At 45.5% G+C, this 24,861-nt stretch overlaps 1 long non-coding RNA gene across 1 annotated transcript in view; it reads left to right on the forward strand.

The window, feature by feature from the left end:
- Positions 1-1,914: 1,914 nt before the first annotated feature.
- Positions 1,915-24,861, forward strand: part of LOC137383852 (uncharacterized) — a 95,733-nt gene continuing 72,786 nt past the window's right edge. Inside the window, exons 1-2 of the long non-coding RNA XR_010977478.1 lie at positions 1,915-1,990; positions 8,530-8,612. This is a non-coding gene — a long non-coding RNA (uncharacterized lncRNA). The remainder of the gene's footprint in view (positions 1,991-8,529; positions 8,613-24,861) is intronic.

Below are 24,861 nucleotides of genomic sequence, written 5' to 3' on the forward strand. Positions count from 1 at the left end.
CGTAGCCTTGTATGCTATGGTATTTCAAGTGCTCATCTAAATACTTCTTAAATGTTGTGAGGGTTCCTGCCTCTACCAACCCTTCAGGCTGTGTGTTCCAGATTCCAACCACCGTCTGAGTGAAAAACATTTTCCTCAAATCCTCTCTAAACCTTCTGCCCCTTACCTTAAATCTATGCCCCCTGGTTATTGACCCACTAAGGGAAAAAGTTTCTTCCTATCTATCCTACCAATGCCCCTCACAATTTTGTATACCTCAATCAGGTCCCCCCTCAGCCTTCTCTGCTCTAAGGAAAACAACCCTAGCATATCCAGTCTCGCTTCATAGCTGAAATGCTTCAGTCCAGGCAACATTCTGGTGAATCTCCTCTGCACCCTCTCCAGTGCTATCACATCCTTCCTCTAGTGTGCTGACCAGAACTGTATGCAGTACTCCAGCTGTGTCTAACTAACGTCTTATACAGCTCCATCATAACCTCCCTGTTCTTATATTCTATGCCTCGGCTAATAAAGGCAAGTATCCCATATGCCTTCCAAACCACCTTATCTATCTGTGCTGCTGCCTTCAGTGATCTATGGACAAGTACACCAAGGTCCCTCTGACCCTCTGTACTTCCTAGGGTCCTACCATGCATTGTATATTCCCTTACGTTGTTAGTCCTCCCAAAATGCATCGCCTCACACTTCTCAGGATTAAATTCCATTTGCCACTGTTCCGCTCATCTATATCGTCCTGTAATCTAAGGCTTTCCTCCTCACTATTTACGACACCACTTTATCTTTGGCAAAAGGGAATGAGATGAAACTCTTTCTCTGTGTCCTTCATTCTGTTTAATGTCAAGTTCAGCTGTGAGAGGTTAATGCTGAAAAATGGAGTTCAAAAGCTGGCATCAAATCTGCATTGCATACTGATTCGCATCATGATCTGCCTGCTCTGCATGTGAACACTGGTTATTGGGCACACATGTGCAAACCCCTCCAGCAAGGTGGTGTCCAGTGCACTTTCTAGCTGAAATGTGCACACATAGGTCTGACCCCATTTTAGAGCATTAGATGGTCATGCAGCACCGAGGAAAAGGGCATCACCCCACAGCCCAATTTAGTTCTCTCATTTGAATATATTCAAACAAAATTCAATGGCCTAGACATTGGGCTGCATACTGCCTCTTTTTCAACCACTCCACAGCTTGCCACATGTACGCTACCCATCAAATCGGATGTGAACCAACAAGAGGCTTCCTTTACCCAGGCATGAAGCAGGCATTAGGTGGTTGCATATCCAAATAAGAGGCCTAATGCCGGCTTTTCAATCGCATATTCAAAACTGAGATCAGTTGATTTTTGGATACTAAGAGAATTAAAGGATTTGGGGATAGTGCGGGAAGACGGAGTGAAGGTGAGAGATCAGCCATGATCTTGTTGAATGATGGAGCAAGCTCTAAGGACCAAATGACCTACTCCAGCTCCTCTTCCTTATGTTTTTGTGCTTGAGGTCCCAGCTCCAACAGTGGTTTACCCTGAGACAGCCATTGCCATCCCGGATGCACTCAGGGAAACCATTTCTACAGAACCTCAGCAACAAAGATGGTAAGCTACTTCTCTCGGAATGTGGAACCAGGAGAAGCAGGAGTTCCTGGCTAATATTCTTTCTTCAACCAATAACACCATAAAAAAATACTTGAACATTTAATTCTGCTTACACATTTGCCTATGATAACTTCCCAAATATCAAAAAGAAATTAGTTGTGTGAAGTATTTACAAACATTTCAACGTGATAAATTGCTATATAAATGGAAGAATTATTAATTTTTCTTTTGTTGCTGAAATGGTTGTGCATAGCGGAACCGAAACTGAATGCTTACTGATTGCTCTGAAACATGCAGGACTGAACAAGACAGAAGTAAAACTAATTCTTCCCTGGTACCGGGTGTGAAAATTACAGTTTAGTGAGAGAGCTTGGAACATCTGCTCCTGGAGACTGTGGTATTGGTGAGTAAGAGGAACAGTTCATCCTCCGCATCATTTGAGTCATACAGTGAGCAGGATTTCTCAGCTGCAGGGATATTACAGTCTTCTCTGTAGGATGAGGCCTTTTCAAGCTCAGACTGGTATCTTCTCTGAATTCTCTTGCTCGCAGGAAATGTCACTTCATGCTAATGAGACTTCAAACCACTCAACATTAGCAGTTAAGCACTGCAAGTGTTTTATTGTTGATCCCAAGTTACCATCTAAAGCAATATGCCCTTAATCAACTGTAATTAGACTTACGAACTCCAACGTCCCAGTGGGTAAACGCACGGTCTTATAATGAAACTGAGTTATTGTGATATATCTCCACTGCGATCAAGATGGTTCCACCCTTATTGGCCATCAATTTGAAGTTATTTCAAGGAAGGCCCATTCCTTGAGCGACTGTAGTGTGGTCCACGTTTCGAAGATTGTGGTCTGATTTAGTGAGGCTGTTTGGAGCGGAAATGGGGGCTGGAGAATAGCATTGGACGTGTCTGCTGGAAATCCGGTTCCAAACTTAGGCAGCGGCGGGAAAACTCCAAGGCAGAAGCGCCGCTTCAACATGTTAGGACTCCAATTTAAATTGTTGAACAGATAGACCAACAGGAATGTGGTTAACTCTTAACTGCTCTCTGAAATGGCCTAACAAGCCACGGGCAATTAGGGATGGGTAACCGACGCCCACATCCACATGAAAAAATAAAAAAAGATTGTTATAATACATTTGCATGCAATTGATAGTGATTCAACGGGGGGCTTAGAATTAAGTGGACGTCAGTGCCGTGATGGGAAGGCAGCCATGACCAACACTGGATAGGGAAAGGGGGGGAGCGGGGGCCATTGTCAGCCTGCAATGCTGTGTGCTCTGCATAGGTGGGCCTGGTCTCGGGTGGCAGTATGGGGTGGGCTTGGTCTCAGGTGATCTGTACAGATAGCCATACTGCTGGGTGATCTGCATGAGTAGCCATAGTATCAGGTGAAAGGATTGGCTGTCAGGAAAGGTGGGCGCTGAGGGTCATCAGCGCATAAGCCAAGAGGAATAGAAAAGGTAAAAATGCCAAGGCAACTTCATCTCTGCAAGGACAGTGCTCTGGAGGCCTAATGATCACCTGGAATGGGTCTCATACACCCCGTGGTGTGATGCAGCGCCTCTGACGGAGGGAGGGCCAGGAGGCAGCCGTATCTGCCCGTGAAGCTCCACAATGATCGCAACAGCAGCTGGCCATGCCAAGAAGGGCCCACCTGCACTCGAGAGTGTACTGGACTCAACTCAGCTACCTCCAAATGCCTGAGAGGCAGTGTCAGCAAAGACTGTGGCTCTCCAGGGAGGCCATCAACAACTTATGCGTCCTGCTGCAGGCCAAATTATGACCTATGGGATTCAGTGGTCACCTATGCCAGTGGCCCTGAAGTTCACAGTGGCACCTAACCTTTACGCATCTGGATCTTTCCAGGGATCCACTGGGGACGTGTGTGGGGCCTCCTTGGCAGCAGCCCATCGCTGCATCAATGAGGTGACCAATGCCCTGTTCAAGAGGTCCGACAACTATGTGCACTACTGGACCAACCATGACATTCAGACAGAGAGGGCCATCGGCTTCCGTGCCATCCCTGGATTCCCCTGGTGTAAGGTGTGATGGATTGCATGCACATGGCTCCAATGGGAAGGGATTTCATTCCATCAATGTTTAACTGGTCTGTGACCACCAAAAACATTTCCTGCAGGTGTGTGCCCACTTCCTGGGAAGTAGCCACAACGGCTACATACTTCGACAGTCCTAAGTGCCACAGCTTTTCAGGACCCCTGCTCGCCTTCAAGGACGGATTCTCGGGGACAAGGGCTGTCCATTGAAGACATAGCTACTCACGCCTGTGAGGAACCCTCACACTTCAGCAGAGGAGAGGTACAACACTTGCCATAGCTCTACCCAAGCAGCCCATTGGGCTGCTGAAGATGAGATTCTGCTGCCTGGATCGATCTGGTGGAGCCTTGCAGTATGCCCAGCGAGGGTCTTGTGTATCATGGGGGTATGCTAGGCTCTGCACAATCCAGTACTGCAGAGGGCGGAGGCCTTGCATGAAGAGGACATGATTGATCACCACTCCTCAACTGACAAGGAGGGCACGGAGGAGGCTAATGAGCAGGCAGCACTGGATCTTGAACTCCTTGCACCAGAGGCCAGGCACATTGACGGACAAACTAGGGAGGCAAGAGAAAATCTCATACTTACCCACTACTAGCCACCATGATGCCATCTCAAAGTGAACTCAATAATGAATCAGCTCAATGCATTCAGTCTGTCGCCTCCTTTCTATTTGGATTCCGTGCATAGTGCCCATCTTAAACATGCACTCTGGCACATCTGAAATGCTTACCAAAGGTGGACTGTTTCTACGCTGGCAGCCCAATAAGGGAGAAGGGTGAAGTCAGCAACTTACTATGAAGGCATGAAAGAATAAGCATTTTCCAACAATGAATGTGAACTGTAATAACTATAGAACTTTATCACACAAAGCAAAGGCAAATGTTAAACACCTGTGAAACCCCAAGAGACTCTAGGTGTTTTTTTTTATATGTTTTTGTGTGCTTCTATGACATGTGACCCCTGCAATAGCAGCTGGGCTGGAGACAGGCTGCTGAACAGGCTGTCCCCTGGCCTGGGATGACTTCAGTGGGCATCCTCTGACAGTCTGTGGCCTGGAGGGTCCCGGCTGCCTGAGGATTTCCTGCACAGGTGCAGGACTCTCCACAAGTGTCGCAGCTACTGGAGCTGGGCTCACTGGCTGAGGAGCTGCTTTCCACACTCAGAGTGCACTGACGAGAGCGCCGAGCTGTGGAGGTTAGCCTGTCCTCCTCCATTTCAGGGATCACTTGAACCTTCCTGCTCACCAGAGAAGGAGGAGGACTTCAAGAAGACTCCAGGCGCCTTGTCCTTCTTTCACCTTGCCACTGTTGCGTTGAGCTCATGGCCACGGCAATGTAGTGCAGGTCTACGCATATTTGTGGGATCTGGCTCTCCATGAGGGTCGCCAACCTCTCTATGGAGGAAGCCATGCACTCACATGCCTGAGACATGGCAGCACTCACAGCATGGATGGATTTCTCCATTGCCCGCTCATGGCTGTACATGGCCTCTGGCAGCTCTGCCAGATGTTGCCTCACCTCTCTCTGCAACTCCAGCATGCCCTGTACTGTTGACACCAGAGGCTTGTCATGAGCCTAGGGCCCAGCATGAGCCTGGCCACCAACAGTCCTCAACTGTCAGTGGCTTCGGCTGTCTCAGCCTCAGCCAGCTGCTTGGCATGTGTGGTGTGCTCTCACCAGCTTGTGCCCCTGATTCTACAGCTGAGCGAAAACCCACCGAGGTGAAAGTATTTGCGCTGGTGGAAGGTGCAGGAGAATCATGTGACAGTGCAGCCTCTGACTGCTCCTCCACAGAGGTTGATTGCTGTCCCCCTTCTGATGGAGTCTCCTATGGATGCCAACCTGCATGAGAGAACACAGGCATGTGTGGGTTAGGTAGTGCTGGTCTTGTCATGCCAGCCATGCGTGGTGTGGTTCTCCAGAAGTGTGTTGGATGCTGAATGAAGAAATCCGCATTCTTCTGTGTGCAGACTCCAGTCTCACCATCTGCTTTTGAGCTGGGTCCCTGCTAACTCCAGTGCCTCCTCCTCAGCCATCAACAGAGGCCGTATATCTGGAATTCCTCCGCCAGTCCGCGAGGTTTCCCTTTTTTTATGGGCCTGCTTGTTCTGCAATTGGAAAGAGGGAGAAAGTAAGACTTTGCAGGAAGAGTGAGAGAACAGTTCTGCAAGTGGCAGCCTCTCATCCCCTGCTGGGGTTTCCTATATGGCTCATCCCCTCTTCCGCTCTCAGGAGAGGTAACAGCAGGTGAGCTGTGAAAAAGGTGGCCTGTCGCCGAGATGCAGCCATGCATGTGGCAGGATGTGCTAATGCCTAACCCCCTTTGCCAGTGCCTCTGTGGAGCCTCCCCCGCATATCACGTTGCCTCCCGCATAGCCACATGCAATCCCCAAAGAGGAGAAAAGTACGGAGCACTCACCTTGGCAGAATGAAGGAGGTCGTTGACTCATTTCCTGCACTGCACCCATGTTTGAGGGGTGACCCCACAGCTGCTGACCTCCTCTGCAATCTCCACCCAGGCTTGCTTGGTCAGGCGGAAGGATCTCTTCTTGCCATCCCTAGGGAAGAGGACTTCCTGCCTTTCCCTTGCAACCTGGTGGAGAATCTCTGGGGGCCTCCCAGTGTCTTGCCTCTGCCTTCTCTGGGATGGGGGAGGTTGGGGTGGAGGTGGGGTGGTGGGGCATGTTCCAGGAGTCACTACCACACTGGGTTCAGCAGTGATCAGCAAACAAGCAATCACTCAAAGGCAGCAATACAAGCAGGGCTGGCAGGACTTTAAATATTGTGCCAGCACCTGTTCCGAAGTCATCTGACACCGCAATCAACATCTTGGAGCCCACCCCATTATGTAATTGGACAGGTCCCATATCTCCATTATGATAATTGGCTGCCCGTTGCGTGATTGCGGTGGGCTGGCGGCACACGTGACAAGCTGCGATGGCGCCCACTTCCAGGTCTGCCACCGGAACCCACACAGGTTAACTAAATTCCACCCTGTGTGTGCCATTGATTCTCTATTTGAGGTAGAGCTTTTCCAAAAAGAGAAAGTAATGGCAATTGAGGTAATTGGATCACTTCAATAGCCAGTTATCGAATAGGGTTGGCAAAGGCCTGAGTGTCATTGTCTGCCCTTTTGGTCAGATTATGATAGACAATACAGGGAGAAATTAAAGACGAAGGTGTACAAAGAAAGAAAGATGAAAGTTGCTGTAAACCTCTGATACTGATGCTGGATTTATGCAGCACACTTTGGAAACTCGAATCAGTGTGAGACAGCCTCAAAGCCTTCGCACCTCAGAACCTTAGCATGCTGACTAGTTTCCCCAATAACAAAAACAGGAATTGCTGGAAATGCCCAGCAGGTCAGGTAGCATCTGTGGAGATGCTTCTGTAGTAGTTTCCCCAATAATGCTGCAATTTTTGTATTTATACACATCAATGCAAAAGTGCCAGTATAACACATTGGTGCAAAAATGGCAGCATCACTGAGAAAACTACCATCACCTACAAGTTCCCCTCCAAGCCACACACCATCCTGACTTGGAATTATATCACCATTCCTTCACTGTCGCTGGGTCCGAATCCAGAACTCCCTTTGAACAGCATTGTGGGTGTACCTACCGCACATGGACTGCAGCATTTCAAGAAGTCTGCTCAGCACCAAGGGCAATTAGGGATGTGCAATAAAATGCTGGCCGAGCCAGTGATGCCCACATCCCATGAATGAAAAAAAAGCTACGCAGCATGCCAAGACCCTGAGGTGCAAATGCCCTTCAGAAGGCTATCTCACACTGATGGGCATGAATGGAAAAGTGGAAGCATAAATGCATATTTAAATAGTGACATTTCAGATGTATCACCTATACATAAAGGTCAGAAACCCATCAGGAAACATTTCTCCATATTTGCCAAACATTCCACAGAGGAAAATTCAATTAGTAGAGATGTTTCAAAAACAGAAGCACATGATGTTAAAATAGTTGTACAGGTATTGGCCAGTCAACTAACCATCTTCACCCATTGCCCTTTTCATAGTATTGATTCATGTGCACAATTTGACATTTTTCATGTTAATGAGAACATTGTTGGTTTTGAAGAGCAAGATCATAAATGCTAAAAGTGAGAAATGAGCAATTTAACACTTCAATTGGAAGGGTTGGTAACAATGTGGAATTATAAGGCCCAAGTTCGAGTGTAATGTTTCAGGTGTCAGGTACAGAATTCAGAAATGGCAATGCTTAGATCATACAGTGGGGAGATGTTGATGCATCAAAAAGATTAACCTGTCAACAGTCATTTGTAGGAACGTACAACAATGCAATAGATTGAATTATCTACCAATCAGAATAGATTTAAATTTACTTCACCGTAATGCTTGCATGAGCATATGAATAATAATAATTAGAAAATGCATTGCCTTTCAAAGGGTTACAGTGTTTTCTTGGTTGACTAAATGTTGCCTGAGGAGTGAATGCACTTAGATTATCATGTCATGTTAAGCATGCAGACTCCTCCACAGCAGTGTTTCCTGACAGTTGTATTTAATTGTACAAGTTCAGGCAGTGCTGTAGCAGAAAGGCATTCTTGAACAGCCGGAAGGAAAGAAAAGCTGTCCAATATTCTATACAGCAATTATATGTTCAAAGCAAGCACTTGTATTTAGGTGAAAATATGAATAGAAATGTTATTAAAAGAAAATTAGCCCTTTTAAAATGACATTTGGTACTAATGATCATGAAATAACTCAGCTTTGTATTAAATATTACACATTACATATCACATAGTAAAGTGGTCCGTGGGAATAGAACAAAAGAAGATAATTTTCAGAAGTTTACTAATTTCTTCTCATTATTCCTTCACTCTTTTTCTGTAGGACTGCAAGTAATGCTAGAAGCTGAAAGAAATAAGCGATGATGACGAGTTTATCCCATTACCAGAGTTTGATTCAAAGGGCAGGTATGATTCACAGATTAATAAAAAATATTTGCATTTTCAGATGATCTTTCATTGGTTTAATTACTAAACCTGAACATTTAGGAAATAAATTGTCAAGATTTTTCATGCTGGATATCTCTCATGTTCCTCGCTGTAATGTTTTGGAAGCAGTCATTTCCAAAGATGCTAAAAGTAACATGCATTTTAGGCAGATTATCTGGTATTAATATAGTACAGCTAAAAATTATTGTTGGCAATATCATAAAACAATTAAATTGCCTTGAAATAAACCCCTCTCCCCCAACTGCACCCCACGATGAGTGGGAGACGGTTAAATATTGAAAATCAGGGACCGTGTCCCCAACCTGCCATGAACATGCCTGTTGCTGTTTTATAGCAGTGGGTTAGGATCATAGAAAGTTTAAGGCATTGAAAGAGGCCACTTGGCCCATCGTATCTGTGCCGGCCGAAATACGATCCACCTATTCGAATCCCACCTTCCAGCATTTGCTCCGTAGGCCTGCAGCTTACGGCACTTGAGGTGCATATCCAGACTCCTTTTGAATGAGTTGAGGGTCTCTGCCTCAACTACCCTTTCAGGCACTGAGTTCTAGATCATCACCATCCTCTGGGTGAAAAAGGTTTTCCTCATCTCCCCTCTAATTTTTCTACCAATCACTTTAAATCTATGCCCCCTCGTCACTGACCTCTCTGCTAAGGTGAATAGGCCCTTCACCTCCACTCTATCCAGGCCCTCAAAACTTTGTACATTTTAATCAGATCTCCCCTCAGCCTTCTCTGTTCCAAGGAAAACAACCCCAGCCTATCCAATCTTTCCTCATTGCTGCATTTTCCAGTCCTGGCAACATCCTCGTAAATCTCTGTGCCCTATCTAGTGTAATTACATCCTTTCTGTAATGAGGTGACCAGAACTGCACACTGTACTCAAGTTGTGGCCTAACCAATCAGTTATACAGTTCCAGCATAATCTGCCTGCTCTTTTATTCTATACCTTAGCTAATAAAGGAAAGGATTGCTTCTTAACCATTTTAGCGACCTGTCCTGCTACCTTCAGGGATCTGTGGACATTCACTCCAAGGTCCCTTACTTCCTTTACACTTCTCAGTATTTTCCCATTAATCGTGTATTCCTTTGCCTTGTTTGATCTCCCCAAATGCATTACCTCACACTTCTCTAGGTTGAATTCCATTTGCCACTTTTCTGCCCATCTGACCAGAACATCAATATCTTCCTGCAACCTACAGCTATCCTCCTCGCTATTTACCACACAGCCAATCTTTGTGTCACCTGCAAACTTCTTGATCATGCCCCTACATTTACATCTAAATCGTTAATATACATAACAAAAAGCAGGGGACCCAGTACTGAGCACTGCGGAATGCCACTGCAAACAGCCCTCCAGTTGCTAAAACAGCCGTCAACAGTGACCCTTTGTTTCCTGCCACTGAGCCAATTTTGTATCCATCTTGCTGCATTTTCCTCGATCCCATGGGATTTATTTTTTAAACCAGTTTGTCATGTGGGACCTTGTCAAAAGTCCTGCTAAAATCCATGTAGACCACATCAACTGCACTACCCTCATCTATCTTCCTTGTTATTTCTTCAAAAAATTCAATCAAGTTGGTCAAACAAGATCTTCCCTTAACAAATCCATGCTGACTGTCCTTGATTAACCTGTGCCTTTCTAAGTGACAGTTTGTCCTGTCTCTCAGAATAGATTCCAATAATTTGCTCACTACTGAGGTTAGACTGACTGGCCTGTAATTATTCGGTCTATCCTTCACTCCATTTTTATACAGAGGTACAACATTAGCAATTCTCCAATCCTCTGGCACCAAACCTGTATCCAGTGAGGACTAGAAAATGATGGTATTTCCTCTCTTGCTTCTTTTAACAGCCTAGGATACATTATCAACTTTCAAGGATGCTAATCCCATCAATACCTCCTCTCTCCCTATGTTTATCACATGCAATACTTCACACTCTTCCACCTTAACTACAATATCTGCATTGTCCCCCTCTTTTGTGAAGACAGATGCAAAATATTCATTAAGAACCATACCGATATCTTCTGCTCCTACACAGAGGTTACCTTTTTGGTCTTTTATGGGCCCTACTCTCTCCTTAGTTATCCTTTTACCCTTAATGTATTGATAAAACATCTTTGGGTTCACCTTGATTTTGCTCGCCAGTATTCTTTCATGCCCTCTCTGTACTTTCCTAATTTCCTTTTTGATTTCACCCCTCCACTTTCTATACTCCTCTCAGCTTTCTGTAGTACTGAGTTCTCAGTGTCGGACATAAGCTTCCTTTCCTGCCTTACCTTACCCTGTAGGCTCCTTGACATCCATGGGGCTCTAGATTTGGCTGCCTCACCCTTTTTCTTTGTGGGGACATGTTTACCATGAGCCCCTTGAATCTCCCCTTTGAAAGTCTCCCACTGTTTCATGGTTTACATGTGTCCCACCCTGGAGAGGTAGGACACCTCATTAACACATTTAAATCAGGCTTTCACAGCACAATTGCTCAGGAAACTGAGCAGCAAAATGGAGATGGAAACAGCTGGCTGCAGATGTAAATGCCTTTTAGAATATTCCTTGTGGGCCAAGAGGTGCAGGAGTGTTTCCCCAGCCCCCTAAGCAAACCTTCAGCCTCTCCTCTGCCGATCAGCGGCCTCCCCTTCCTGTCATGATTGGTGACCCTTCCCTTCTGCCCAGTTCCAAACCCCAGGATCCAATCTCTCCCTTACAATTGCCCTAGAGTTGCTAAATCTGATTGGAGACATCCCTGGAGGCTTGATAATGTGACATTCCGACCACATGACATATGACAATGTGATGTCTGATCACGTGACATCTGATCTCATGACTTCTACAAATATCATTGCATTTACCTTGTAAAGGTTGGGTCTCCAGCACTGGAAAATTTGTTGCTCCTGAACAAATAGCTGTTGCGCAACATGTTCCAAGTACGAGGAAACCACCTGTAAGCAGGTAAAGAGAGGAAACTGAGGGCAGAGAAGAGGGAAACTGAGGGTGGGGAAAAGGGGAAACTAAGGGTGGGAGAGTAATTGGCAGAGGAGAATTGAGAAGTGTGGGAGGAACTTTGATTCCACAAGTAACAGATGGTAACTCACTGACATTGCACTGAAAACTAATAGCAATACTGCTAACACTCAAATGCTCCTCATTACCAACAGTAATACAATGGGGGAATCCTATCGCCTTAGTCTCTGGCTCAACGGAAGGACCATTTTCAGGTTTGGAAACCGGCTCCTTAATGGGACAGCTTTGTGGTTGATTTTTACTGGAGCAAACCAATTAAGAGCCTACCATCGGGCCACCTCCATCCATTTAGGAAGGGTGGGTGAGATGACACATCCATTTTGTCAAAGGAATTCTGTTAAAGGGACCACGGCATGTTTCAGAAAAGCTTACCAGCAATGGATTTTTCAGGCTGCAACACCCACAGGAATGGAGAAGAGACATGGGAAAGCTGCTTGCCTCTCTTACCTGGAGACCCTGCTGAGGGGCTGCAGTGAGGTGATCTGTCCCAAGGAGAGGACGAGGACAACCACTCCAACCAAGAAGGTGTGGATGGAAGTGGCCGAGGAAGTCAGCGCCCAGAGCGTGCTTCCTCCACCTTGGAGACAGAACATCAAAAGGATCCAAGACCTCAAGAAGGCATGACCAGTGACTGGCAAAATATTTTTAAGTGCCGACCCCATATTCTGACTTGCCCAGCATTCTCCAGCACAGCACTCCTCAGGTCAACACACCTTGCAGCTACACTTATTCCTCTCCCTGCAGGTCCCTCACATCCCAGTTGAACAACCAACATTCATACTTACCTTCAGCCTATTTCCCTCTCACACCCACGCCTCACACTCACCCTCCACAAACAGTGTCCTTCCCTCCTCTACATACAAGCCAATACCAGCACTCAAACCTCTCCACTTTCACTCCTGGTAGGAGAAGAGTGAGGCAGAGCCGTGGGGTGGAAGCAAAGGGGGGCGGAGGCCCTCCAGTGATAGTCACGTGGTCGGCCATTGGCAATGCATGCCTACCTGATCCATTGGAATGAAGGTCTTGTCCCAGGAGGGTGCAGATGTTAGCAGTGCCTCAGGAGGCTCTCACCAACTCTGCTCAGACATGTCATGAGAGCTGATCCTCTGCCTGAAAACCTTGTGTTGGGGTCTGATCTTCTTCCAGCTTCATCTCGGTGTCCATCTCATCTGCCCTGTGGAATGACTGAGGTGAAGGCAGTTGATGATGCTACTAGTCTTGCTTCTGCTACTGCTGGAGCTGATGGTGATGGTGTGCCCTCTGCCCATGACCGTCAGCAGAGGTGGATGGTGGTGCTGGATAAGTTGGTCCCATGCCATGGTGAAGGCTGGCAGCAGAGCTGTGTGTTGAAGGCGAGTGATGTGCTTGACAGGTGAAGTGCCTTCCAAGACCTTGGCAATCACCCATCAACCAAGCACTCTGAGAAGACCTGCTTTGAACAGCAGCCTCAGACCTGGCCATGGTCGTTGCTCTTCAGTGTAACTGATCGAAGCCTTCACAGCTCTTCTTGCTGTGCACTCACCTTGGTTAGGAAACAGCCTATATGAGCAGCAGTTGGTGATGTCACGGAGCAGCAGGAGAGGGGAGGTGTGTGTCAGGCTGTGCACTGCTGAGGGAAATTTAAATCATTTACCTCCCAGGCTGCTAGAAACAATGCTTGCTGAAGAGGAACCTTGAATTTAAAGTAACTCCTGGTCATTTTCAAAAGGTTGGGAACTTTACCTGCATTAATATCGGCAGGACATCCGCATTCTCAGGCTTTTCCCAGCTTTTGTGCTCACCCACGTCTACCCTGCCTCCCCTTAAATATTGGGTCCAATATGTTTATGTGACATTCCTTTAATTTCTATTTTACAGATTATCTGATTATTACCACAGTGCTGTTTGTGGGAACTTGCTGTGCACAAATTGGCTGCCGCATTTCCTACAAAAGTACTCATTGGCTCAAAAGCACTTTGCTACATCCCGTGAAAGGTACTATATAAATGCAAGTCTTTCTTTTAGTGACAGTGTTATGCATTTAAAATAAATCTTACGATAGCAGGCAGAACAAAATCTGATGAATTATGTTGTGTGTTTATCATAGCTTCTCGATTAATATGTTCAGCGTTGGGCCTGGTGCCAGTAGGCCCTGAACCTAGCAGCTGAGGCCCACAATGGCACGCATTATTTCAGTACCAATTCCTGGCACAAGCCCTTGCCAAAAGCTTGGTCTGCTCTGTGAACACATATCAAGGACAGCATGATGAAATGAGTAATTGAATGATAAATGTAATTTGTTGCATGAAGTATTTGCATTTTGTACGCCTACAATATAATAATAAAAATACATGAGCTTGAATTTTATCTTCACCATCTGGGCATCACGCATTGCCAGTGTGAAGTGCAGACAGGAAAGTCAAGTGAGGAATGTCGCATAGCCATGACACAGCCTGCTAAATGTTCCTTCCATTCATGGAAGGAACACTGGGGAGGTTCCATTATGGCTGTACCATTCTCCCACCTGACTTTCCTGTCTGTACTTTGCCCAAATGAGGCTTTAGACACAGGAGGTGAAGATTACAATCTACTTCTTTATGGATGATTGGAAAAATAGGGCTGGATTTTACGTCGGGCAGACAGGAGCTGGCCATTGACGTAAAAGTCGGTGGTGAACCCGCTTCCACCCAGCCCGGGTATCAGTCCTGCATTTTACAGGTCCCTGGGCTGTAATTGGTCCGAGGCAGGACTTCCACCTGCTTGAGGGAGGAAGCCCCACCTCATTGAGCTGCCGGCCAATCATAGGGCCGGCAGCTCTTAGTCCAGGCAGCAACCACCGGGAGCGGTAGCCACTGCTGGGACTGCAGCCCAGCCGAGGACATGGAGCCAGGAGTGCAGGTAAGTTTCATTTGCTTCGCCAGGGAAATTGGTCGCGTCCATCGAGGCAAGGGTGGTCGTGTGGGGGGAAAGGGGCGTCATGCGATCTGGGGATAGTTGGGCAAGCGGGGGTGGCCCTCTATCAGGCAGCCTGTGCCCACTTGTCAGGGACCACCCCCGGGGTGCCAGCTTTCACTGGGCAGCCTTTCAAATCTCCCGGACACCCGTTTGCCATGGGTAAAATCCCTGTGGAGGCAGGTGAAGACCCTTAAGTGGTCGCTTAAGGGCCTTGATTGGCCTGGGGCGGGTGGCCCGTTTCACGCCCCTCACCAGCAACCCCCCCCCACCCCCCGGCCCAAGTAAAGCGGAGCGGAGGCGGGAGTGGGTCTGGAAGGCCTCCCGCTCAATTTTACACCAACCCCCCCTCGCCACCATCCGGCTTCATTCTTCAGTCTTCCTGAAATCTAATTGCCCCTTTGCCATCCCATCTCTCAGAGTTGATGGCTGGAATTTTACGCCACCCCAGCAAGCTGGGTCACCCGCCCCAGGCCAATCAAGGCCCTTAAGTTGCCACTCAACGGCCACTTAAGGGTCCTCTCCCGTTTCCCTGGGATTTTACCCGTGGAAAGCGGGCATCCGGGAGACATGAAAGGCCACCCAGTTAAAGCTGGGGGTGAGCCCTGACAAACGGGCACAGGGTGCCCGATTGAGGGCCGCCCCCAGTCCCCCTCCCCCCACCCCTTACCTCTACACGACCACCCTTGCTTCACCGGGGCGCGACTGATCATCCTGGCGAGGCAACCCTAACCTACCTGTAGTCCTGCCTCCATATCCTCGGCTGGGCTGCAGTACCAGCAGTGGCCACGGCTCCCGATGTTGCTGCTGCGACTGCCGGCCCGTTGATTGGCCGGCAGCTCAATGAGGCGGGACTTCCTCCCTCAAGTGGTTGGAAGTCCCGCCTCGGAACAATTAAAGTCCAGGGACCCGTAAAATGCAGGATGGCACCTCGGGCCGGGCGGAAGCAGGTTCGCCACCGACTTTTACGTCGGTGGCCAGCTCCCATCCGCTCGATGTAAAATCCAGCCCGATGTCTGTTTTCTGGTCTCAGAATGCTTTGGTGCTGCTTATATAGGAGCAAGCAGACATTGCAGTATTTACAATTTTTTAATGTAAATTAAGTAAATTAAGCAAAATCTTAATTTTTGAGAGGTAAGTAGGAGATTTAAACTTGAGACATGTTTTAAGCATTATCCAAAAGGTTCAACTGTTGAAATTAAAATGTATTGCATTTGCTTTTTGCAATAATAAATGGTCAGTTGTTGGGGTAATTTTCTTTTAGTATTAAATTTAAAGGTGTCATAAATCAATTAGTTTTGGCTAATTCTATGTAGTTTAACATATAATGTTATTTTCAATAATTGTTAACATTTTAGGTTCTCCTGAATTCAAATCTCTGTGATCAACTAAACTTAAATCCAATAGCATGAGCTGTCTATTTAGTTAGGTGTGCCATCTCAGCAGCTCTATTGTAAATATGCTTGAGAAAATGCAGTTCTTTTTCTTAGAGATCCATAAATCACTAATCAAAATTAACAGCATCAGAGCTTAATCACTTACAGCCTTATTTTAAGGGTATCATGTTTCTGAAGGTTATTAATTGGTCTTTAATCATGCTCCTGTGAAGTGCCTTGGGACATTTTACGAAAGTTGTTGTTGTTTACATTTTTATACATGGCAAATATCAACCTTAGCCATGTTTGTTTGCCTTGGCAGAATTCAGCAGAGATTGAAAAGCATCTTTTATAAATTGCTCTTTAATGTTTAGTCAAATTCGATAAGAATACATCATAGAAAACAATGAGCACACATTCCATAAGCAGTAATGTCAACCTCCACTTGGGTTCATCAGTGAAATGCACCCTTAACCTGCACCTTGTTTTATGGGTAAATGAAGCAGCTCTCAATCTACTTCAGAGACTTCTTGAATAAAGTAAACACTCTTGAAGCTAGGCACATTATACTGGTTGTTTGCATCGCTTAGTTATTATGCAAATAAATTACAGTAAATGAGATTTTACTGTCCCTTGAAAGCCCTGATGTTGATAGATCAATCCATTATATTAATTGCTTTGAATTGTTCAGACTGAATTATGGTTATTTGTTCCTTTTTCTCTCTGATCTTTCTCTCCTCCTGTGTCATGAACCATTTATTGGCCAAGAAGTGAAGCAGGAAAGAAATTGAAGAAATTCTGGCCGGAAGGTTTCCAAATCCTGGGTTATCCTGCCGCTGGGACTGAAAGCAGACCCTAAGCCTGTATGGATGAATGGCCAGACCCGGGACAGGATTTTACCAACAGTGGCCAATTCAGATGCCGCCACCAGGACCGTCGTCCAACTGGGGACAGCTGCGCGCCTGTCAGTGCTGCCGGCCCAATCAGAGGGCTGGCAGTTCGGCAACACAAACAATAGAAGTGGCCACTACTCAGGTTGCAGGAAGAAGAGGGCACCTTCATGTTGAGGCACCCTGAAGGCGAGGTAGTTTTTTTTTTACTGTACTGGAGCCAGCCAGTGATCAGAAGGGTGAACCCTCCACCGGTGACATCGGAGCTGTGAGGGCAGCCATTGCTGCCAGACAGCCCCTCCGTGGGCTATGACTAGCTAAAAGCAAAGGCCCACCCCCCTCCACCCAGGAAGCCACTGGGAGCTGTCATGGTCTGCCCATGGGGCGGGGGCCCGTCCCGATGCCAGTAAAATGTCAGCGGGGAAGAAGTGGACGATAATTGGCCAATTAATTGGTTTAATTGACCACCTACTTCTAGTTGGTGGGCAGCTGCGTCCCTGCCTTCCCACTTCTGGGAATATGTCATGGCATTGGGAAGATGTCAGCCTTCCCTCCTGATGCCTTCCGCCGCCATTTTAGTAACCTTCTGCCAGCCAGCCCATCTCCAGAGGGCTAGTAAAATTCAGCACTCTGTTTCTCTTTTACACTAATAACTTAGCAATACTTTTCAAAATCCATGTTTTCCTTTTAGTGAGTTCGGAAGCAATTTATTGCTCGGATGGTTCTTTCTGTCTCAGGGCAACAGCTGCTGAATATATTGCTGACAGAATCTCATAATGTCTGGTTGTGAATCAAGTTATTAGTACCAGAATAGTACGGGGCAAAAAAAAAAATCTTGCACAGAGCTCCACTTCCACCCGTTAGATTTTAAATATTTTGAAAGCACAAATAAGAAATTTAAGATTTAATAAGATTTAAAATAACTGTGTGAGTTCATGAGGTTTCCAGGAGGTCCAAAGAATGTGCAGTATCAGGCCCAAATGGTGTGAAATGCCTCCGAGAGGTCCCTTAACAACATTCTGTTCAGGAGTCAGGTTGGCATCGCTTTGCAGGGATGCAAGAGTTGCGATACAGCTGCACCCTCAAAATGTGCAAGATCACTGAACTTGAGGTAATTTCCAGTTTCTGTTGGTGGAGAAAACAAGGATTTGAGTTTCACATGATATGGCTTCATTCAGAAGACTCCTCATTGTGAAAAGGATATCTGCTGTTCCAAATCTCTCATATTACATGCTAAGATATTACTTTGCTTTGATTTGCCAATTTTTCAATTTGACTTTTCACAAGCTCCCATTATTCCCCAAACACCAGAAAGCTATGAGCAATCCCATTCAACCTGACAGCACAAGATAGCGTTTATTTAAACAACAATAATTTTACCGGTCTATAAATAAGTTTTATAGAAGTTAAATGAAGATGATTGAAGGTGTTTTCATCTAAATAGCTTGAGGACGGTGGCGTAGTGGCAATGTTACTGGACCAGTAATCCAGAGGCCCCAACTAATGATCTGGGAACATGAGAGTTAAATTCAATAAATTAATAAATTTGGAATTAAAAAGCTAGCCTCAGTAATGGTAACCATGAAACTAACTGATTGCCATAACAACTCACCTGGTTCACTAATGGTCTTTAGGGAAGGAAATTTGCTGTCCTTACCCAGTCTGACCTACATGTGACTCCAGACCCACAGCAATGTGGTTGTCTCTTCACTGCCCTCTGAAATGGCCTAAAAAGCCACTCAGTTATCCCAAACCATTACAGAAAAGTTGAAAAAGAATAAAACCAAACGGATCACCAGAAGCGACAACAGCACACCCAGCCCAGTCAACCCTGCTGATGTTCTCTTTCCTAACATCTGGGGATTTCACAGAATCGCAGAATAATACAGTGCAGAAGAGGCCCTTTGGCCCATCGAGTCTGCACTGATGCAATAAAGACACCCGACCTGTCTACCTAATCCCATTTGCCAGTACTTAGCCCATAGCCTTGAATGTTATGACGTGCCAAGTGCTCATCCAGGTACTTTTTAAAGGATGTGAGGCAACCTGCATCTACCACCCTCCCAGGTAGTGCATTCCAGACCGTCACCACCCTCTGGGTAAAACAGTTCTTCCTCAAATCCCCCTTAAACCTCCTGCCCCTCACCTTAAACTTGTGTCCCCTCATAACTGACCGTTCAACTAAGGGGAACAGCTGCTCCCTATCCACCCTGTCCATGCCCCTCATAATCTTGTACACCTCGATCAGGTCACCCCTCAGTCTTCTCTGCTCCAGCGGAAACAACCCAAGCCTATCCAACCTCTCTTCATAGCTTAAATGTTCCATCCCAGGCAACATCCTGGTGAATCGCCTCTGCACCCCCTCCAGTGCAATCACATCCTTCCTATAATGTGGTGACCAGAATTGCACACAGTACTCCAGCTGTGGCCTTACCAAAGTTCTATACAACTCCAACATGACCTCCCTGCTTTTGTAATCTATGCCTCGATTGATAAAGGCAAGTGTCCCATATGCCTTTTTCACCACCCTATTAACCTGCCCTTCTGCCTTCAGAGATCCATGGACAAACACGCCAAGGTTCCTTTGTTCCTCGGAACTTCCCAATCTCAGGCCATTCATTGAATACTTCCATGTCACATTACTCCTTCCAAAGTGTATCACCTCACACTTTTCAGGATTAAATTCCATCTGCCACTTTTCTGCCCATTTGACCATCCCGTCTATATCTTCCTGTAACCCAAGACACTCAACCTCACTGTTAACTACTCGGCCAATCTTTGTGTCATCTGGATCCTACCCCCCACATAGTCATCTATGTTGTTTATATAAATGACAAACAATAGGGGACCCAGCACAGATCCCTGTGGTACGCCACTGGACACGGGCTTCCAGTCACTAAAACAGCCATTTGTCATCACTCTCTGTCTCCTACAGCTAAGCCAATTTTGAATCCACCTTATCAGGTTACCCTGTATCCCATGTGCATTTGCTTTCTTGATAAGTCTCCCATGTGGGACCTTGGCAAAGGCTTTGCTGAAATCCATGTAAACTACATCAACTGCACTACCCTCATCTACACACCTGGTCACATGCTCAAAAAATTCAATCAAATTTGTTAGGCATGACCTCCCTCTGACAAAGCCATGCTGACTATTCCTAATCAGATTTTGCCTCTCCAAGTGGAGATAGATTCTCTCCTTCAGAATTTTCTCCAATAGTTTCACTACCACTGATGTGAGACTCACTGGTCTGTAGTTCCCTGGCTTATCTCTACAACCTTTCTTAAATAGTGGGACCACATTAGCTGTTCTCCAGTCCTCTGGCACCTCCCCTGTGACCAGAGAGGAATTAAAAATTTGGGTCAGAGCCCCTGCAATCTCCACCCTCGTCTCCCACAGCATCCTGGGACACAAATCGTCCGGACCTGGAGATTTGTCCATTTTTAAGCCTGCCAAAACCTCCAATACCTTGTCACTCCCTATGACAATTTGCTCAAGAACCTCACAGTCTTTCTCTGAGTTCCATATCTAAATCCTCATTCTCTTGGGTGAAGACAGATTTGAAGTATTCGTTCAACACCCTACCAAAGTCCTCTGGCTCCACCCACAGATTTTCCCCTTGGTCCCTAATGGATCCTACTCTTTCCCTGGTTATCCTCTTCCCATTGATATACTTACAGAATATCTTGGGAGGTTCCCTACTTTTACCAGCCAAAGCTTTCTCATATCCCCTCTTTGCTCTCCTAATTGCTTTCTTAAGCTCCATCCTACACTTTCTGTACTCCACTAGTGCTTCCGTTGATTTGCTCTCCTTGTATTTGCTAAAAGCCTCTCGTTTCCTTCTCATCGTACCCTGAATGTTTCTGGTCATCCATGGTTCTCTGGGCTTGTTGCTCCTACTTATTATCCTGGAGGGAACATGTTGGGCCTGTACCCTCCCCATTTCCTTTTTGAATGCCCCCCACTGCTCTTCTGTAGATTTCCCGACAAGTAACCCTTTCCAGTCTACCTTGGCCAGATCCTGCCTTATTTTGCTAAAATTCGCTCTCCCCCAATCCAAAACCTTTTTTTGCAACTTGTCTATTTCTTTCTCCATAACAAGCTTAAATTGTACCATGTTGTGGTCGCTATCACCAAAATGCTCCCCCACCAACACATCAACCACCTGTCTGGCTTCATTCCCCAGAATTAGGTCCAGCACAGCACCCTCCCTTGTTGGATCCTCTACATATTGAGCTAAAAAGTTCTCCTGTATATATTTTAAGAACTCCACTCCATCTAAGCCCTTAACACGATGACTATCCCAATTAATGTTGGGAAAGTTGAAATCACCTAATATAATTACCCTATTATTATCTTTACACACCTCTGCGAATTGCGCACATATTTGCTCCTCAATTTCCCGCTGACTATCTGGGGGTCTATAATAAACACCCAGCAATGTGGCTGTCCTTTTTTTATTCCTAAACTCTACCCATAAAGCTTCATTTGATGCCCCCTCCACGATATCATCTCTCCTTACTGCAGTAACTGACTCCTTAACTAATATATTTGTTATAGTTTTTTTTTTATTTGTTCCTGGGATGTGGGTGTCACTGGCTAGGCCAGCATTTATTGCCCATCCCTAATTGCACATGATAAGGTGGTGGTGAGCTACCTTCTTGAACCGCTGCAGTCCATGTGGGGTAGGTACACCAACAGTGCTGTTGGGAAGGGAGTTCCAGGATTTTGACCCAGCGACAATGAAGGAACAGCAATATAATCCCAAGTCAGGATAATATGTGGCTTGGAGGGGAACTTGCAGGCGGTGGTGTTCCCTTGCATCTGCTGCCCTTGTCCTTCTAGGTGGTGGAAGGTGCTGTCTAAGGGGCCTTGATGCGTTGCTGCAGTGCATCTTATATATGATACACACTGCTGCTACTGTGCATCGGTGGTGAAGGGAGTGAATGTTTGTAATTGGTGTGCCAATCAAGCGGACTGCTTTGTCCTGAATGGAGTCGAGCTTCTTGGGTGTTGTTGGAGCTGCACCATTCCAGACAAATGGAGAGTATTCCATCATATGCCTGACTTGTGCCTTATAGATGGTGGACAGGCTTTGGGGAGTCAGGAGGTGAGTTACTCGCTGCAGGATTCCTAGCCTCTGACCTGCTCTTGTAGCCATGGTATTTATGTGGCAACTCCAGTTCAACTTCTGGTCAATGGTAACCTCCAGGATGTTGCTACTGGGGGATTCAGCGATCATAATGTGACTGAATGTCAAGGGGAGATGGTTAGATTCTCTCTTGTTGGAGATGGTCATTGCCTGGCACTTGTGTGGCACGAATGTTACTTGCCACTTATATCTGCAACTTGCAACTTGATATCCTGTAGAGGTTGCCATGATATGCAATCAGCCCAGCTCGTACGAGGTCCAGACACACAATGGAGTAATTTTCAAATGGAACTGAAGTCAACTCAGAGAGCTGTACGATAACATTATATGTGACAACCCTGTGGCATTGCGGACACATTCAAAGACAAAGTCTGAAGTTCAATGTAGACAGGCGACGAGCTCATAGGAAGAACATACTAACCAGAGTTCCAAGTCACCAGAGTCTCAGAGGAGTCATCAAGCCAAGCTCAGCTCTGGGAAAAGGTTTATGATAACAAGATCTGGACGAATAAGCAAAATTCTTCTACGCGTTTGAGAATATTAAACTTGCTTACTTGTAAACAACTTTTTGTCTTAGTCATGTATAGTTAGTCTGAACCGCAACATCATTGTATATTGTACATATGTTTTTATTTTTGGAAAAATGGGGGATGTTGTGAGACCACCTTAAGAGAGGATCACCTTAAGAGGCTGTCACTGAAGATCACTGGGGAAGTGATGTCACGTCACACATGACCAGGCAGTTGTGGGTGTAGCCTGACAGAGTAAGATGTGTGTTGGTGTGGCTCCTGTATTAACTGCATATATATATATATATATGTTATAGTAAAAGTTATAATAAAAACCCATGTATACTTTGGATATTACTTGTGAATCTTACAATAGTTCACATAGCATAGGAACAAGTAATATTACACACCTCATCCATGTACAGGTATCGTGTAAAGAACCTTTGAAAGACTTTTCATTTATAAGTTACGCATATCATCAAACCATGTAAGAAATACATTTGGGAAAAGATGTGAATTAGATGTTATTTCATGAGTCTAGATAATTGATGCCAAAAACAGTCCTTTTTTTGTTACAGTTTGTAACAATGATTTAAACAAGAGACCTAAAACATCTTTGAATAAAGGCAAAATGTTGTCATTTTTACAACTGAAAATTACCAGTAGGTGGCAGAACATTTCATAACCTCAGAATATTCATTTCTGCTTCTTAAAGATCATGCCTTGTAATGTTTGGCAGAGAATAATGATTGAAAATGGAAAGTGAGTTATGTATTCATTGATCAAAGGACATTGTGGGATAACAGGACTAGAAAATATCAGCCTGCAAAAAAAGACATTGATTGCAATGCTTTAACTACTAGGTGGGGGTAAAACTCAAGTCCAGTGGGGGCACAAAATGGGTGGTAAAATAGATCAGTCCTGGTTAAACACCCTGCCTGATTTTCCTTTCCACAGCACCCCTGCTGAAGTTTCACTTTACCCCCATTAATTGCTCATTAACCTTTTCAGGAAATTATAGCATGTTATGGAAATATGCCTCTTCTCGAGTGAAATAAGTTTTCTTGCATGAATTCTCCTGTTAAGTTCATTTTGAAAAAAAATCCTCGAATAGCAATATAGATTTCCCCCTGCCACTTTCCATGTTGTTCCAAGCAAAGGATGAGAGTTTCTGTCTGTATTTCCTGTTCCCTCAGATTTTTCCACATAAATTATGAAAATAATGATTCAGGTTGTTATATTAACATATTGGGTTTGATTGACAATAGAGTGAGCAAGGGTGGGATTAAAATTGTCAGAAATAAAAAAAAAACCTATCATTTAAAATGCTTGCATTTCACTCACTGCCTTAACAAGATTATACCGACGAAATAGAAATGCAAGTGAAATTAAATTGCCACAAGCTGTGTTCATCTCCATGGGACAATTAGCTGGTTCCCAAAATGTTCTTGATGTATATTTTTTTGAAGTATGGGAAGTCAGTGTCAGAGGAGTGGAAAGTTTGTGGAGTTAGGAGGTTTGGAGGAGGTTCAAAGATGGTGGGGGTGGCCATGAGGGCATTTAAGCACAAGCTGAGAATTTTAAATTTGAGGTGTTGGGGCACTATGAGCCATTTTAAGTCAGCAAGAACAGAGGTGATGGGTGTGAGCGATAAGGTGTGGGTTAGGATACAGGCAGCAGATTTGGGATGACCTGATGTTTACAGAGTGCAGATGATCAGAGACTGGCCAGGAAACCATTGGAGTAGTTGGATCTATGATATATTGTTTATTAACTCGATCATTATATCATTGATACAAATCATTTCACCGAAGAGGAAGAGTTGACATAAAATGAAGGATTCAGCACATTTAGAAGAAGGATTGCATAGGATATACAGCACAGAAACAGGCCATTTGGTCCAACGAGCCCATGACAGCCACACATTATTAGTCGGACATATTGTTATCAGTCACACATTTGAAAATGCACCTTGGAAGTATCTCTCCAGGTTCATTGAGGGGCAACATGGTATCAAAATTATTACCTTTTTTTAAATTCATTCATGGGATGTGGGCGTCGCTGGCTATGCCAGCATTTATTTCCCATCCCTAATTGCCCTTGAGAAGGTGGTGGGCTGCCTTCTTGAATCGCTGCAATCCATTTGGGGTAGGTACACCCACAGTGCTGTTAGGAAGGGAATTCCAGGATTTTGACCCAACAATAGTGAAGGAACGGCGATATAGTTCCAAGTCAGGATGGTGTGTGACTTGGAGGGGAACTTGCAGGTGGTGGTGTTCCCATCTTTTTGCTGCCCTTGTCCTTCTAGTTGAAAGAGGTCGCGGGT

Source organism: Heterodontus francisci, chromosome 25 (assembly GCF_036365525.1).
Source record: "Heterodontus francisci isolate sHetFra1 chromosome 25, sHetFra1.hap1, whole genome shotgun sequence".
Lineage (NCBI taxonomy): Eukaryota > Metazoa > Chordata > Chondrichthyes > Heterodontiformes > Heterodontidae > Heterodontus > Heterodontus francisci.